Source organism: Hyperolius riggenbachi, chromosome 2 (assembly GCF_040937935.1).
Source record: "Hyperolius riggenbachi isolate aHypRig1 chromosome 2, aHypRig1.pri, whole genome shotgun sequence".
NCBI lineage: Eukaryota > Metazoa > Chordata > Amphibia > Anura > Hyperoliidae > Hyperolius > Hyperolius riggenbachi.
In genome coordinates this window covers 113200488-113216903 of record NC_090647.1, presented here as the reverse complement: position 1 = coordinate 113216903, position 16416 = coordinate 113200488, and positions in this window count along the sequence as shown.

Below are 16416 nucleotides of genomic sequence, written 5' to 3'. Positions count from 1 at the left end.
CCCCTCGAATCACTCTATGCATCTACGCACAAGCAGTTCTTGCACTACAGTTACTGTTCCAGGGGAAAATCTCATTTCTACCATCTTGGACTCCTATCTCAATCCCACGAGTTTAGCACTGCCCAACCATTATCTAAAACCTGTTTTTAAGCCTCATGTCATCACTTTTTGCTGCTTTTAATGAGCGATCAGAGAAGAGAATTTCACCTGGACAATAGGGATGAAAAAGGGCAAAATGCATGCATATACAGCATACTATTAAATATTTGGGTTAACCCTTGCTCCCTTTGCGTCTAAAGAAGAGGAGCCCCTCACTCTATCACCCCGTACTTGGGCGGCTTTACAAGCTAGGCCTTTCGTACGGAATGTAGAGCCACTCCTCAACCCGTTCGCTCTGGGTGACCAGGTCCTGCTGTCTGTCCTCCGTAAAGCGGTACACCTTCTTCCCATCCTTACAGTCGTGCGTGCGCAATCAGACGGGACAGCAGAGAAGGGTATTTTGCCTGATGGGTGGGATTAGCTGACTTAGAAATCAAAATAAAGTCATGTCTCTATTTTGATGAAGGGAGAGAGAGGGAGAGGGAGAGACACTTGTATTCTAAATGTAGATATGGCAAAGATCATTTCATAGGGCAGCAAAGTTTAGCTAAAACATTAGTACCATTTACAAGTCAGAGAGAAAGTTTAAAATGGGAAGGGTATAAATGAAAGCAATATGTAGTATACTACAGGTGAGATCAGAACCAGGGATAAAACAGTCCCTTATCATGTATGCCTTATCATGTATGCCTTTTCGTCACCTTCAGCACAGCCTGGGTAACAACAAGCTATGCATGTATCTAGAAGGCCTCTGACCAGTACAGCCAGTATCCTTTAACCATTTCAGCCGCCCAGACGTGAAGCTCACGTCCGGGCGGCTGCTCTGCTGCACTCCCCTGCTCCTGTGCGCGATCGCGGGCGCGCCTCCATGTCCCCGCGGTGTCCCCCGGTAGCCCTGGGATCAGTGAAAGGGAACATGGTTCCCGATCACGGATCCCTGTCTTCCGCAGAAAACCGAAGCGCTCACCCATGAGGCTTCGGCTCTTCTGCCCGGAAAAATTTCAGCATCCCCCTTGTACTTCCGCTTAGCGAGAAGTACAAGGAGGGAAAACAAAAATGAAGGTGGCCATCTTGTGGCCAAATAGTAAAACTACTTCTACACATTTTTACACTACAATTTACACATATAGCAACATTAAAAATTTACTGTTTATGTCCCACACCAAAATTTTCCCCAAATAAAATTTTTAATAGAAAAAAAAATTAAAATTAAAAATAAAAAAAAGACATAAATAGTTACCTAAGGGTCTGAACTTTTTAAATATGCATTTGAAGGGGGTATACTACAAACATGTTTTAAATTATAAGCTTGTAAATTGTGATGGGTGCAAAACGGAAACAATGCACCTTTATTTCCAAATAAGATATTGGCGCCATACATTGTGATAGGGACAAAATTTAAATGGTATAATAACCGAGACATACGGGCAAATAAAATACATAGGTTTTAATTATGGTAGCATGGATTATTTTAGAGCTATAATGGCAGAAAACTTAGAAATAATGCATTTTTTCCATTTTTTTCTTATTAATCCTGTTAAAATGCATTTACAGTAAAGTGGCTCTTAGCAAAATGTACCACCCACAGAAAGCCCAATTAGTGGTGGAAAAAACAAGATATAGATCAATAAATTGTGATAAGTAGTGATAAAGTTATTAGCGCATGAATGGGAGCTGAAAATTGCTCCGAAGCATAAGGTGAAAAATCCCAGCGGGCTGAAATGGTTAACTTACCTGGGGCTTCTTCCAGCCCCCTGTAGTCCTACAGGTCCCCCACTGTCCTCCCAGTCCAAGCTGTTCTGCTGCTTTACCCCTTCAAAAGCTAGCCCGCTGAGCCCCTTCATGGGCTACTGTGCATGGGCGGCCCTGGATAAGTGTCTCCTTGATCGTTCTGTGAATGCGCAGTTCCGAAGATCAATCAGTGCAAATGCAGGACGATCTAGGCGATACTTGGCTGGGACCACACATGCGCAGCAGCCATCATCAGGGATTAGGCGGCAAGCTGTCGGAGGGACACAGCAGCAAAATAGTTCGGAACAGGAGGAGAGCAAGGGACCTGAAGCAATACAACAGGCTGAAAAAATCCCAAGTACGTTAGAGGCAGTCCCTGGATCAAAAGTCTTGAGAGTTTAACCAACACTATCAAATATACACACATACACATAACTATAAACATTCTAGAAGACATTTAAAAATGTCCATATGTTTCAAGACATGTATTTATCTTGAAATAAAAATTGCCTGCAGCACCTAGTATTAGCTGCTGGTGTAAGCAGCGGCTAATTACTAGGCCTTAAGCCCCTTAGCTTCCGAGTTCCAATGAGATCGGGCGCATTTAACTTAGTTTGGCCGCAGGCAATGTTGTTATAACGCAAAAAATGCTCAGTGTCTGTAACTGAAATTTATATTACTCTATCTATCTAAATATATATATATATATATATATATATATATATATATATATACACATATATATTTTTCAAATAGATATTTATTTACATGTTTCAAAACATTTAAACATATGCATATTTTGAGCAAAATAAAAGCGCACAAATCAACACTTTTAGAATACCCAGATGATCAAGGAGGCAAATAACCCTTGCAAAGCATGATACAATATGCTTTAAAAGGGAAAAAAATCCTTCTTGGCTCTAAACGGCAACTGGATAAAATCCCTGGATCAACAGTCTACATGGCATTGCAGAAACAATGAAAATATTTTAAGGAAATAAAGTGTTTCAATTTTTCTTATCATGTAAGCTTTGTCACCTTCAGCACACACTGGGTAACAACAGGCCATGTGTGTAACTAGAAGGCCTCTGACCACTACATCCAGATGTGCTTTAGTTTCTCCTTATCTTGGGCCAGTCATGAACTTTTCCCCTCGAATCACTCTATGCATCTACGCACAAGCAGTTCTTGCACTACAGTTACTGTTCCAGGGGAAAATCTCATTTCTACCATCTTGGACTCCTATCTCAATCCCACGAGTTTAGCACTGCCCAACCATTATCTAAAACCTGTTTTTAAGCCTCATGTCATCACTTTTTGCTGCTTTGAATGAGCGATCAGAGAAGAGAATTTCACCTGGACAATAGGGATGAAAAAGGGCAAAATGCATGCATATACAGCATACTATTAAATATTTGGGTTAACCCTTGCTCCCTTTGCGTCTAAAGAAGAGGAGCCCCTCACTCTATCACCCCGTACTTGGGCGGCTTTACAAGCTAGGCCTTTCGTACGGAATGTAGAGCCACTCCTCAACCCGTTCGCTCTGGGTGACCAGGTCCTGCTGTCTGTCCTCCGTAAAGCGGTACACCTTCTTCCCATCCTTACAGTCGTGCGTGCGCAATCAGACGGGACAGCAGAGAAGGGTATTTTGCCTGATGGGTGGGATTAGCTGACTTAGAAATCAAAATAAAGTCATGTCTCTATTTTGATGAAGGGAGAGAGAGGGAGAGACAGAGACACTTGTATTCTAAATGTAGATATGGCAAAGATCATTTCATAGGGCAGCAAAGTTTAGCTAAAACATTAGTACCATTTACAAGTCAGAGAGAAAGTTTAAAATGGGAAGGGTATAAATGAAAGCAATATGTAGTATACTACAGGTGAGATCAGAACCAGGGATAAAACAGTCCCTTATCATGTATGCCTTATCATGTATGCCTTTTCGTCACCTTCAGCACAGACTGGGTAACAACAAGCTATGCATGTATCTAGAAGGCCTCTGACCAGTACAGCCAGTATCCTTTAACCATTTCAGCCGCCCAGACGTGAAGCTCACGTCCGGGCGGCTGCTCTGCTGCACTCCCCTGCTCCTGTGCGCGATCGCGGGCGCGCCTCCATGTCCCCGCGGTGTCCCCCGGTAGCCCTGGGATCAGTGAAAGGGAACATGGTTCCCGATCACGGATCCCTGTCTTCCGCAGAAAACCGAAGCGCTCACCCGTGAGGCTTCGGCTCTTCTGCCCGGAAAAATTTCAGCATCCCCCTTGTACTTCCGCTTAGCGAGAAGTACAAGGAGGGAAAACAAAAATGAAGGTGGCCATCTTGTGGCCAAATAGTAAAACTACTTCTACACATTTTTACACTACAATTTACACATATAGCAACATTAAAAATTTACTGTTTATGTCCCACACCAAAATTTTCCCCAAATAAAATTTTTTATAGAAAAAAAAATTAAAATTAAAAATAAAAAAAAGACATAAATAGTTACCTAAGGGTCTGAACTTTTTAAATATGCATTTGAAGGGGGTATACTACAAACATGTTTTAAATTATAAGCTTGTAAATTGTGATGGGTGCAAAACGGAAACAATGCACCTTTATTTCCAAATAAAATATTGGCGCCATACATTGTGATAGGGACAAAATTTAAATGGTATAATAACCGAGACATACGGGCAAATAAAATACATAGGTTTTAATTATGGTAGCATGGATTATTTTAGAGCTATAATGGCAGAAAACTTAGAAATAATGCATTTTTTCCATTTTTTTCTTATTAATCCTGTTAAAATGCATTTACAGTAAAGTGGCTCTTAGCAAAATGTACCACCCACAGAAAGCCCAATTAGTGGTGGAAAAAACAAGATATAGATCAATAAATTGTGATAAGTAGTGATAAAGTTATTAGCGCATGAATGGGAGCTGAAAATTGCTCCGAAGCATAAGGTGAAAAATCCCCGCGGGCTGAAATGGTTAACTTACCTAGGGCTTCTTCCAGCCCCCTGTAGTCCTACAGGTCCCTGACTGTCCTCCCAGTCCAAGCTGTTCTGCTGCTTTACCCCTTCAAAAGCTAGCCCGCTGAGCCCCTTCATGGGCTACTGTGCATGGGCGGCCCTGGATAAGTGTCTCCTTGATCGTTCTGTGAATGCGCAGTTCCGAAGATCAATCAGTGCAAATGCAGGACGATCTAGGCGATACTTGGCTGGGACCACACATGCGCAGCAGCCATCATCAGGGATCAGGCGGCAAGCTGTCGGAGGGACACAGCAGCAAAATGGTTCGGACCAGGAGGAGAGCAAGGGACCTGAAGCAATACAACAGGCTGAAAAAATCCCAAGTACGTTAGAGGCAGTCCCTGGATCAAAAGTCTTGAGAGTTTAACCAACACTATCAAATATACACACATACACATAACTATAAACATTCTAGAAGACATTTAAAAATGTCCATATGTTTCAAGACATGTATTTATCTTGAAATAAAAATTGCCTGCAGCACCTAGTATTAGCTGCTGGTGTTAGCAGCGGCTAATTACTAGGCCTTAAGCCCCTTAGCTTCCGAGTTCCAATGAGATCGGGCGCATTTAACTTAGTTTGGCCGCAGGCAATGTTGTTATAACGCAAAAAATGCTCAGTGTCTGTAACTGAAATTTATATTACTCTATCTATCTAAATATATATATATATATATATATATATATATATATATATATATATATATATATATATATACACATATATATTTTTCAAATAGATATTTATTTACATGTTTCAAAACATTTAAACATATGCATATTTTGAGCAAAATAAAAGCGCACAAATCAACACTTTTAGAATACCCAGATGATCAAGGAGGCAAATAACCCTTGCAAAGCATGATACAATATGCTTTAAAAGGGAAAAAAATCCTTCTTGGCTCTAAACGGCAACTGGATAAAATCCCTGGATCAACAGTCTACATGGCATTGCAGAAACAATGAAAATATTTTAAGGAAATAAAGTGTTTCAATTTTTCTTATCATGTAAGCTTTGTCACCTTCAGCACACACTGGGTAACAACAGGCCATGTGTGTAACTAGAAGGCCTCTGACCACTACATCCAGATGTGCTTTAGTTTCTCCTTATCTTGGGCCAGTCATGAACTTTTCCCCTCGAATCACTCTATGCATCTACGCACAAGCAGTTCTTGCACTACAGTTACTGTTCCAGGGGAAAATCTCATTTCTACCATCTTGGACTCCTATCTCAATCCCACGAGTTTAGCACTGCCCAACCATTATCTAAAACCTGTTTTTAAGCCTCATGTCATCACTTTTTGCTGCTTTGAATGAGCGATCAGAGAAGAGAATTTCACCTGGACAATAGGGATGAAAAAGGGCAAAATGCATGCATATACAGCATACTATTAAATATTTGGGTTAACCCTTGCTCCCTTTGCGTCTAAAGAAGAGGAGCCCCTCACTCTATCACCCCGTACTTGGGCGGCTTTACAAGCTAGGCCTTTCGTACGGAATGTAGAGCCACTCCTCAACCCGTTCGCTCTGGGTGACCAGGTCCTGCTGTCTGTCCTCCGTAAAGCGGTACACCTTCTTCCCATCCTTACAGTCGTGCGTGCGCAATCAGACGGGACAGCAGAGAAGGGTATTTTGCCTGATGGGTGGGATTAGCTGACTTAGAAATCAAAATAAAGTCATGTCTCTATTTTGATGAAGGGAGAGAGAGGGAGAGACAGAGACACTTGTATTCTAAATGTAGATATGGCAAAGATCATTTCATAGGGCAGCAAAGTTTAGCTAAAACATTAGTACCATTTACAAGTCAGAGAGAAAGTTTAAAATGGGAAGGGTATAAATGAAAGCAATATGTAGTATACTACAGGTGAGATCAGAACCAGGGATAAAACAGTCCCTTATCATGTATGCCTTATCATGTATGCCTTTTCGTCACCTTCAGCACAGCCTGGGTAACAACAAGCTATGCATGTATCTAGAAGGCCTCTGACCAGTACAGCCAGTATCCTTTAACCATTTCAGCCGCCCAGACGTGAAGCTCACGTCCGGGCGGCTGCTCTGCTGCACTCCCCTGCTCCTGTGCGCGATCGCGGGCGCGCCTCCATGTCCCCGCGGTGTCCCCCGGTAGCCCTGGGATCAGTGAAAGGGAACATGGTTCCCGATCACGGATCCCTGTCTTCCGCAGAAAACCGAAGCGCTCACCCGTGAGGCTTCGGCTCTTCTGCCCGGAAAAATTTCAGCATCCCCCTTGTACTTCCGCTTAGCGAGAAGTACAAGGAGGGAAAACAAAAATGAAGGTGGCCATCTTGTGGCCAAATAGTAAAACTACTTCTACACATTTTTACACTACAATTTACACATATAGCAACATTAAAAATTTACTGTTTATGTCCCACACCAAAATATTCCCCAAATAAAATGTTTAATAGAAAAAAAAAATTAAAATTGAAAATAAAAAAAAGACATAAATAGTTACCTAAGGGTCTGAACTTTTTAAATATGCATTTGAAGGGGGTATACTACAAACATGTTTTAAATTATAAACTTGTAAATTGTGATGGGTGCAAAACGGAAACAATGCACCTTTATTTCCAAATAAAATATTGGCGCCATACATTGTGATAGGGACAAAATTTAAATTGTATAATAACCGAGACATACGGGCAAATAAAATACATAGGTTTTAATTATGGTAGCATGGATTATTTTAGAGCTATAATGGCCGAAAACTTAGAAATAATGCATATTTTCCATTTTTTTCTTATTAATCCTGTTAAAATGCATTTACAGTAAAGTGGCTCTTAGCAAAATGTACCACCCACAGAAAGCCCAATTAGTGGTGGAAAAAAACAAGATATAGATCAATAAATTGTGATAAGTAGTGATAAAGTTATTAGCGAATGAATGGGAGCTGAAAATTGCTCCGAAGCATGAGGTGAAAAATCCCCGCGGGCTGAAATGGTTAACTTACCTGGGGCTTCTTCCAGCCCCCTGTAGTCCTACAGGTCCCTCACTGTCCTCCCAGTCCAAGCTGTTCTGCTGCTTTACCCCTTCAAAAGCTAGCCCGCTGAGCCCCTTCATGGGCTACTGTGCATGGGCGGCCCTGGATAATTGTCTCCTTGATCGTTCTGTGAATGCGCAGTTCCGAAGATCAATCAGTGCAAATGCAGGACGATCTAGGCGATACTTGGCTGGGACCACACATGCGCAGCAGCCACCATCAGGGATCAGGCGGCAAGCTGTCGGAGGGACACAGAAGCAAAATGGTTCGGACCAGGAGGAGAGCAAGGGACCTGAAGCAATACAACAGGCTGAAAAAGTCCCAAGTACGTTAGAGGCAGTCCTTGGATCAAAAGTCTTGAGAGTTTGACCAACACTATCAAATATACACACATACACATAACTATAAACATTCTAGAAGACATTTAAAAATGTTCATATGTTTCAAGACATGTATTTATCTTGAAATAAAAATTGCCTACAGCACCTAGTATTAGCTGCTGGTGTAAGCAGCGGGTAATTACTAGGCCTTAAGCCCCTTAGCTTCCAAGTTCCAATGAGATCGGGCGCATTTAACTTAGTTTGGCCGCAGGCAATGTTGTTATAACGTAAAAAATGCTCAGTGTCTCTAACTGAAATCTATATTACTCTATCTATCTACATATATATATATATATATATATATATATATATATATATATATATATATATATATATATATATATATATATATATACACATACATATATTTTTCAAATAGATATTTATTTACATGTTTCAAAACATTTAAACATATGCATATTTTGAGAAAAATAAAAGCGCACAAATCAACACTTTTAGAATACCCAGATGATCAAGGAGGCAAATAACCCTTGCAAAGCATGATACAATATGCTTTAAAAGGGAAAAAAATCCTTCTTGGCTCTAAATGGCAACTGGATAAAATCCCTGGATCAACAGTCTACATGGCATTGCAGAAACAATGAAAATATTTTAGGAAATAAAAGTGTTTCAATTTTTCTCATCATGTAAGCTTTGTCACCTTCAGCACACACTGGGTAACAACAGGCCATGTGTGTAACTAGAAGGCCTCTGACCACTACATCCAGATGTGCTTTAGTTTCTCCTTATCTTGGGCCAGTCATGAACTTTTCCCCTCGAATCACTCTATGCATCTACGCACAAGCAGTTCTTGCACTACGGTTACTGTTCCAGGGGAAAATCTCATTTCTACCATCTTGGACTCCTATCTCAATCCCACGAGTTTAGCACTGCCCAACCATTATCTAAAACCTGTTTTTAAGCCTCATGTCATCATTTTTGCTGCTTTGAATGAGCGATCAGAGAAGAGAATTTCACCTGGACAATAGGGATGAAAAAGGGCAAAATGCATGCATATACAGCACACTATTAAATATTTGGGTTAACCCTTGCTCCCTTTGCGTCTAAAGAAGAGGAGTCCCTCACTCTATCACCCCGTACTTGGGCGGCTTTACAAGCTAGGCCTTTCGTACGGAATGTAGAGCCACTCCTCAACCCGTTCGCTCTGGGTGACCAGGTCCTGCTGTCTGTCCTCCGTAAAGCGGTACACCTTCTTCCCATCCTTACAGTCGTGCGTGCGCAATCAGACGGGACAGCAGAGAAGGGTATTTTGCCTGATGGGTGGGATTAGCTGACTTAGAAATCAAAATAAAGTCATGTCTCTATTTTGATGAAAGGAGAGAGAGGGAGAGACAGAGACACTTGTATTCTAAATGTAGATATGGCAAAGTTCATTTCATAGGGCAACAAAGTTTAGCTAAAACATTAGTACCATTTACAAGTCAGAGAGAAAGTTTAAAATGGGAAGGGTATAAATGAAAGCAATATGTAGTATACTACAGGTGAGATCAGAACCAGGGATGAAAAAGTCCCTTATCATGTATGCCTTATCATGTATGCCTTTTCGTCACCTTCAGCACAGCCTGGGTAACAACAAGCCATGCATGTATATAGAAGGCCTCTGACCAGTACAGCCAGTATCCTTTAACCATTTCAGCCGCCCAGACATGAAGCTCACGTCCGGGCGGCTGCTCTGCTGCACTCCTCCCGCCTGCGCGCGATCGCGGGCGCGCCTCCATGTCCCCGCGGTGTCCCCCGGTAGCCCTGGGATCAGTGAAAGGGAACATGGTCCGCTTAGCGAGAAGTACAAGGAGGGAAAACAAAAATGAAGGTGGCCATCTTGTGGCCAAATAGTAAAACTACTTCTACACATTTTTACACTACAATTTACACATATAGCAACATTAAAAATTTACTGTTTATGTCCCACAACAAAATTTTCCCCAAATAAAATGTTTAATAGAAAAAAAAAATTAAAATTAAAAATAAAAAAAAGACATAAATAGTTACCTAAGGGTCTGAACTTTTTAAATATGCATTTGAAGGGGGTATACTACAAACATGTTTTAAATTATAAGCTTGTAAATTGTGATGGGTGCAAAACGGAAACAATGCACCTTTATTTCCAAATAAAATATTGGCGCCATACATTGTGATAGGGACAAAATTTAAATTGTATAATAACCGAGACATACGGGCAAATAAAATACATAGGTTTTAATTATGGTAGCATGGATTATTTTAGAGCTATAATGGCCGAAAACTTAGAAATAATGCATATTTTCCATTTTTTTCTTATTAATCCTGTTAAAATGCATTTACAGTAAAGTGGCTCTTAGCAAAATGTACCACCCACAGAAAGCCCAATTAGTGGTGGAAAAAAACAAGATATAGATCAATAAATTGTGATAAGTAGTGATAAAGTTATTAGCGAATGAATAGGAGCTGAAAATTGCTCCGAAGCATGAGGTGAAAAATCCCCGCGGGCTGAAATGGTTAACTTACCTGGGGCTTCTTCCAGCCCCCTGTAGTCCTACAGGTCCCTCACTGTCCTCCCAGTCCAAGCTGTTCTGCTGCTTTACCCCTTCAAAAGCTAGCCCGCTGAGCCCCTTCATGGGCTACTGTGCATGGGCGGCCCTGGATAAGTGTCTCCTTGATCGTTCTGTGAATGCGCAGTTCCGAAGATCAATCAGTGCAAATGCAGGACGATCTAGGCGATACTTGGCTGGGACCACACATGCGCAGCAGCCACCATCAGGGATCAGGCGGCAAGCTGTCGGAGGGACACAGAAGCAAAATGGTTCGGACCAGGAGGAGAGCAAGGGACCTGAAGCAATACAACAGGCTGAAAAAGTCCCAAGTACGTTAGAGGCAGTCCTTGGATCAAAAGTCTTGAGAGTTTGACCAACACTATCAAATATACACACATACACATAACTATAAACATTCTAGAAGACATTTAAAAATGTTCATATGTTTCAAGACATGTATTTATCTTGAAATAAAAATTGCCTGCAGCACCTAGTATTAGCTGCTGGTGTAAGCAGCGGGTAATTACTAGGCCTTAAGCCCCTTAGCTTCCAAGTTCCAATGAGATCGGGTGCATTTAACTTAGTTTGGCCGCAGGCAATGTTGTTATAACGTAAAAAATGCTCAGTGTCTCTAACTGAAATCTATATTACTCTATCTATCTACATATATATATATATATATATATATATATATATATATATATATATATACATACATATATTTTTCAAATAGATATTTATTTACATGTTTCAAAACATTTAAACATATGCATATTTTGAGAAAAATAAAAGCGCACAAATCAACACTTTTAGAATACCCAGATGATCAAGGAGGCAAATAACCCTTGCAAAGCATGATACAATATGCTTTAAAAGGGAAAAAAATCCTTCTTGGCTCTAAACGGCAACTGGATAAAATCCCTGGATCAACAGTCTACATGGCATTGCAGAAACAATGAAAATATTTTAGGAAATAAAAGTGTTTCAATTTTTCTCATCATGTAAGCCTTGTCACCTTCAGCACACACTGGGTAACAACAGGCCATGTGTGTAACTAGAAGGCCTCTGACCACTACATCCAGATGTGCTTTAGTTTCTCCTTATCTTGGGCCAGTCATGAACTTTTCCCCTCGAATCACTCTATGCATCTACGCACAAGCAGTTCTTGCACTACGGTTACTGTTCCAGGGGAAAATCTCATTTCCACCATCTTGGACTCCTATCTCAATCCCACGAGTTTAGCACTGCCCAACCATTATCTAAAACCTGTTTTTAAGCCTCATGTCATCATTTTTGCTGCTTTGAATGAGCGATCAGAGAAGAGAATTTCACCTGGACAATAGGGATGAAAAAGGGCAAAATGCATGCATATACAGAACACTATTAAATATTTGGGTTAACCCTTGCTCCCTTTGCGTCTAAAGAAGAGGAGTCCCTCACTCTATCACCCCGTACTTGGGCGGCTTTACAAGCTAGGCCTTTCGTACGGAATGTAGAGCCACTCCTCAACCCGTTCGCTCTGGGTGACCAGGTCCTGCTGTCTGTCCTCCGTAAAGCGGTACACCTTCTTCCCATCCTTACAGTCGTGCGTGCGCAATCAGACGGGACAGCAGAGAAGGGTATTTTGCCTGATGGGTGGGATTAGCTGACTTAGAAATCAAAATAAAGTCATGTCTCTATTTTGATGAAGGGAGAGAGAGGGAGAGACAGAGACACTTGTATTCTAAATGTAGATATGGCAAAGTTCATTTCATAGGGCAGCAAAGTTTAGCTAAAACATTAGTACCATTTACAAGTCAGAGAGAAAGTTTAAAATGGGAAGGGTATAAATGAAAGCAATATGTAGTATACTACAGGTGAGATCAGAACCAGGGATGAAAAAGTCCCTTATCATGTATGCCTTATCATGTATGCCTTTTCGTCACCTTCAGCACAGCCTGGGTAACAACAAGCCATGCATGTATATAGAAGGCCTCTGACCAGTACAGCCAGTATCCTTTAACCATTTCAGCCGTCCAGACATGAAGCTCACGTCCGGGCGGCTGCTCTGCTGCACTCCTCCCGCCTGCGCGCGATCGCGGGCGCGCCTCCATGTCCCCGCGGTGTCCCCCGGTAGCCCTGGGATCAGTGAAAGGGAACATGGTTCCCGATCACGGATCCCTGTCCCCCGCAGAAAACCGAAGCGCTCACCCGTGAGGCTTCGGCTCTTCTGCCCGGAAAAATTTCAGCATCCCCCTTGTACTTCCGCTTAGCGAGAAGTACAAGGAGGGAAAACAAAAATGAAGGTGGCCATCTTGTGGCCAAATAGTAAAACTACTTCTACACATTTTTACACTACAATTTACACATATAGCAACATTAAAAATTTACTGTTTATGTCCCACACCAAAATATTCCCCAAATAAAATGTTTAATAGAAAAAAAAAATTAAAATAAAAAATAAAAAAAAGACATAAATAGTTACCTAAGGGTCTGAACTTTTTAAATATGCATTTGAAGGGGGTATACTACAAACATGTTTTAAATTATAAGCTTGTAAATTGTGATGGGTGCAAAACGGAAACAATGCACCTTTATTTCCAAATAAAATATTGGCGCCATACATTGTGATAGGGACAAAATTTAAATGGTATAATAACCGAGACATACGGGCAAATAAAATACATAGGTTTTAATTATGGTAGCATGGATTATTTTAGAGCTATAATGGCCGAAAACTTAGAAATAATGAATTTTTTCCATTTTTTTCTTATTAATCCTGTTAAAATCATGCATTTACAGTAAAGTGGCTCTTAGCAAAATGTACAACCCACAGAAAGCCCAATTAGTGGTGGAAAAAACAAGATATAGATCAATAAATTGTGATAAGTAGTGATAAAGTTATTAGCGAATGAATGGGAGCTGAAAATTGCTCCGAAGCATAAGGTGAAAAATCCCCGCGGGCTGAAATGGTTAACTTACCTGGGGCTTCTTCCAGCCCCCTGTAGTCCTACAGGTCCCCCACTGTCCTCCCAGTCCAAGCTGTTCTGCTGCTTTACCCCTTCAAAAGCTAGCCCGCTGAGCCCCTTCATGGGCTACTGTGCATGGGCGGCCCTGGATAAGTGTCTCCTTGATCGTTCTGTGAATGCGCAGTTCCGAAGATCAATCAGTGCAAATGCAGGACGATCTAGGCGATACTTGGCTGGGACCACACATGCGCAGCAGCCACCATCAGGGATCAGGCGGCAAGCTGTCGGAGGGACACAGCAGCAAAATGGTTCGGACCAGGAGGAGAGCAAGGGACCTGAAGCAATACAACAGGCTGAAAAAGTCCCAAGTACGTTAGAGGCAGTCCCTGGATCAAAAGTCTTGAGAGTTGGACCAACACTATCAAATATACACACATACACATAACTATAAACATTCTAGAAGACATTTAAAAATGTCCATATGTTTCAAGACATGTATTTATCTTGAAATAAAAATTGCCTGCAGCACCTAGTATTAGCTGCTGGTGTAAGCAGCGGCTAATTACTAGGCCTTAAGCCCCTTAGCTTCCGAGTTCCAATGAGATCGGGCGCATTTAACTTAGTTTGGCCGCAGGCAATGTTGTTATAACGTAAAAAATGCTCAGTGTCTGTAACTGAAATTTATATTACTCTATCTATCTAAATATATATATATATATATATATATATATATATATATATATATATATATATACACATATATTTTTCAAATAGATATTTATTTACATGTTTCAAAACATTTAAACATATGCATATTTTGAGCAAAATAAAAGCGCACAAATCAACACTTTTAGAATACCCAGATGATCAAGGAGGCAAATAACCCTTGCAAAGCATGATACAATATGCTTTAAAAGGGAAAAAAATCCTTCTTGGCTCTAAACGGCAACTGGATAAAATCCCTGGATCAACAGTCTACATGGCATTGCAGAAACAATGAAAATATTTTAAGAAATAAAGTGTTTCAATTTTTCGTATCATGTAAGCTTTGTCACCTTCAGCACACACTGGGTAACAACAGGCCATGTGTGTAACTAGAAGGCCTCTGACCACTACATCCAGATGTGCTTTAGTTTCTCCTTATCTTGGGCCAGTCATGAAATTTTCCCCTCGAATCACTCTATGCATCTACGCACAAGCAGTTCTTGCACTACAGTTACTGTTCCAGGGGAAAATCTCATTTCTACCATCTTGGACTCCTATCTCAATCCCACGAGTTTAGCACTGCCCAACCATTATCTAAAACCTGTTTTTAAGCCTCATGTCATCACTTTTTGCTGCTTTGAATGAGCGATCAGAGAAGAGAATTTCACCTGGACAATAGGGATGAAAAAGGGCAAAATGCATGCATATACAGCACACTATTAAATATTTGGGTTAACCCTTGCTCCCTTTGCGTCTAAAGAAGAGGAGCCCCTCACTCTATCACCCCGTACTTGGGCGGCTTTACAAGCTAGGCCTTTCGTACGGAATGTAGAGCCATTCCTCAACCCGTTCGCTCTGGGTGACCAGGTCCTGCTGTCTGTCCTCCGTAAAGCGGTACACCTTCTTCCCATCCTTACAGTCGTGCGTGCGCAATCAGACGGGACAGCAGAGAAGGGTATTTTGCCTGATGGGTGGGATTAGCTGACTTAGAAATCAAAATAAAGTCATGTCTCTATTTTGATGAAGGGAGAGAGAGGGAGAGACAGAGACACTTGTATTCTAAATGTAGATATGGCAAAGATCATTTCATAGGGCAGCAAAGTTTAGCTAAAACATTAGTGCCATTTACAAGTCAGAGAGAAAGTTTAAAATGGGAAGGGTATAAATGAAAGCAATATGTAGTATACTACAGGTGAGATCAGAACCAGGGATGAAAAAGTCCCTTATCATGTATGCCTTATCATGTATGCCTTTCGTCACCTTCAGCACAGCCTGGGTAACAACAAGCTATGCATGTATCTAGAAGGCCTCTGACCAGTACAGCCAGTATCCTTTAACCATTTCAGCCGCCCAGACGTGAAGCTCACGTCCGGGCGGCTGCTCTGCTGCACTCCCCCGCTCCTGCACGTGATCGGGGGCGCGCCTCCATGTCCCCGCGGTGTCCCCCGGTAGCCCTGGGATCAGTGAAAGGGAACATGGTTCCCGATCACGGATCCCTGTCTTCCGCAGGAAACCGAAGCGCTCACCCGTGAGGCTTCGGCTCTTCTGCCCGGAAAAATTTCAGCATCCCCCTTGTACTTCCGCTTAGCGAGAAGTACAAGGAGGGAAAACAAAAATGAAGGTGGCCATCTTGTGGCCAAATAGTAAAACTACTTCTACACATTTTTACACTACAATTTACACATATAGCAACATTAAAAATTTACTGTTTATGTCCCACACCAAAATATTCCCCAAATAAAATGTTTAATAGAAAAAAAAATTAAAATTAAAAATAAAAAAAAGACATAAATAGTTACCTAAGGGTCTGAACTTTTTAAATATGCATTTGAAGGGGGTATACTACAAACATGTTTTAAATTATAAGCTTGTAAATTGTGATGGGTGCAAAACGGAAACAATGCACCTTTATTTCCAAATAAAATATTGGCGCCATACATTGTGATAGGGACAAAATTTAAATTGTATAATAACCGAGACATACGGGCAAATAAAATACATAGGTTTTAAT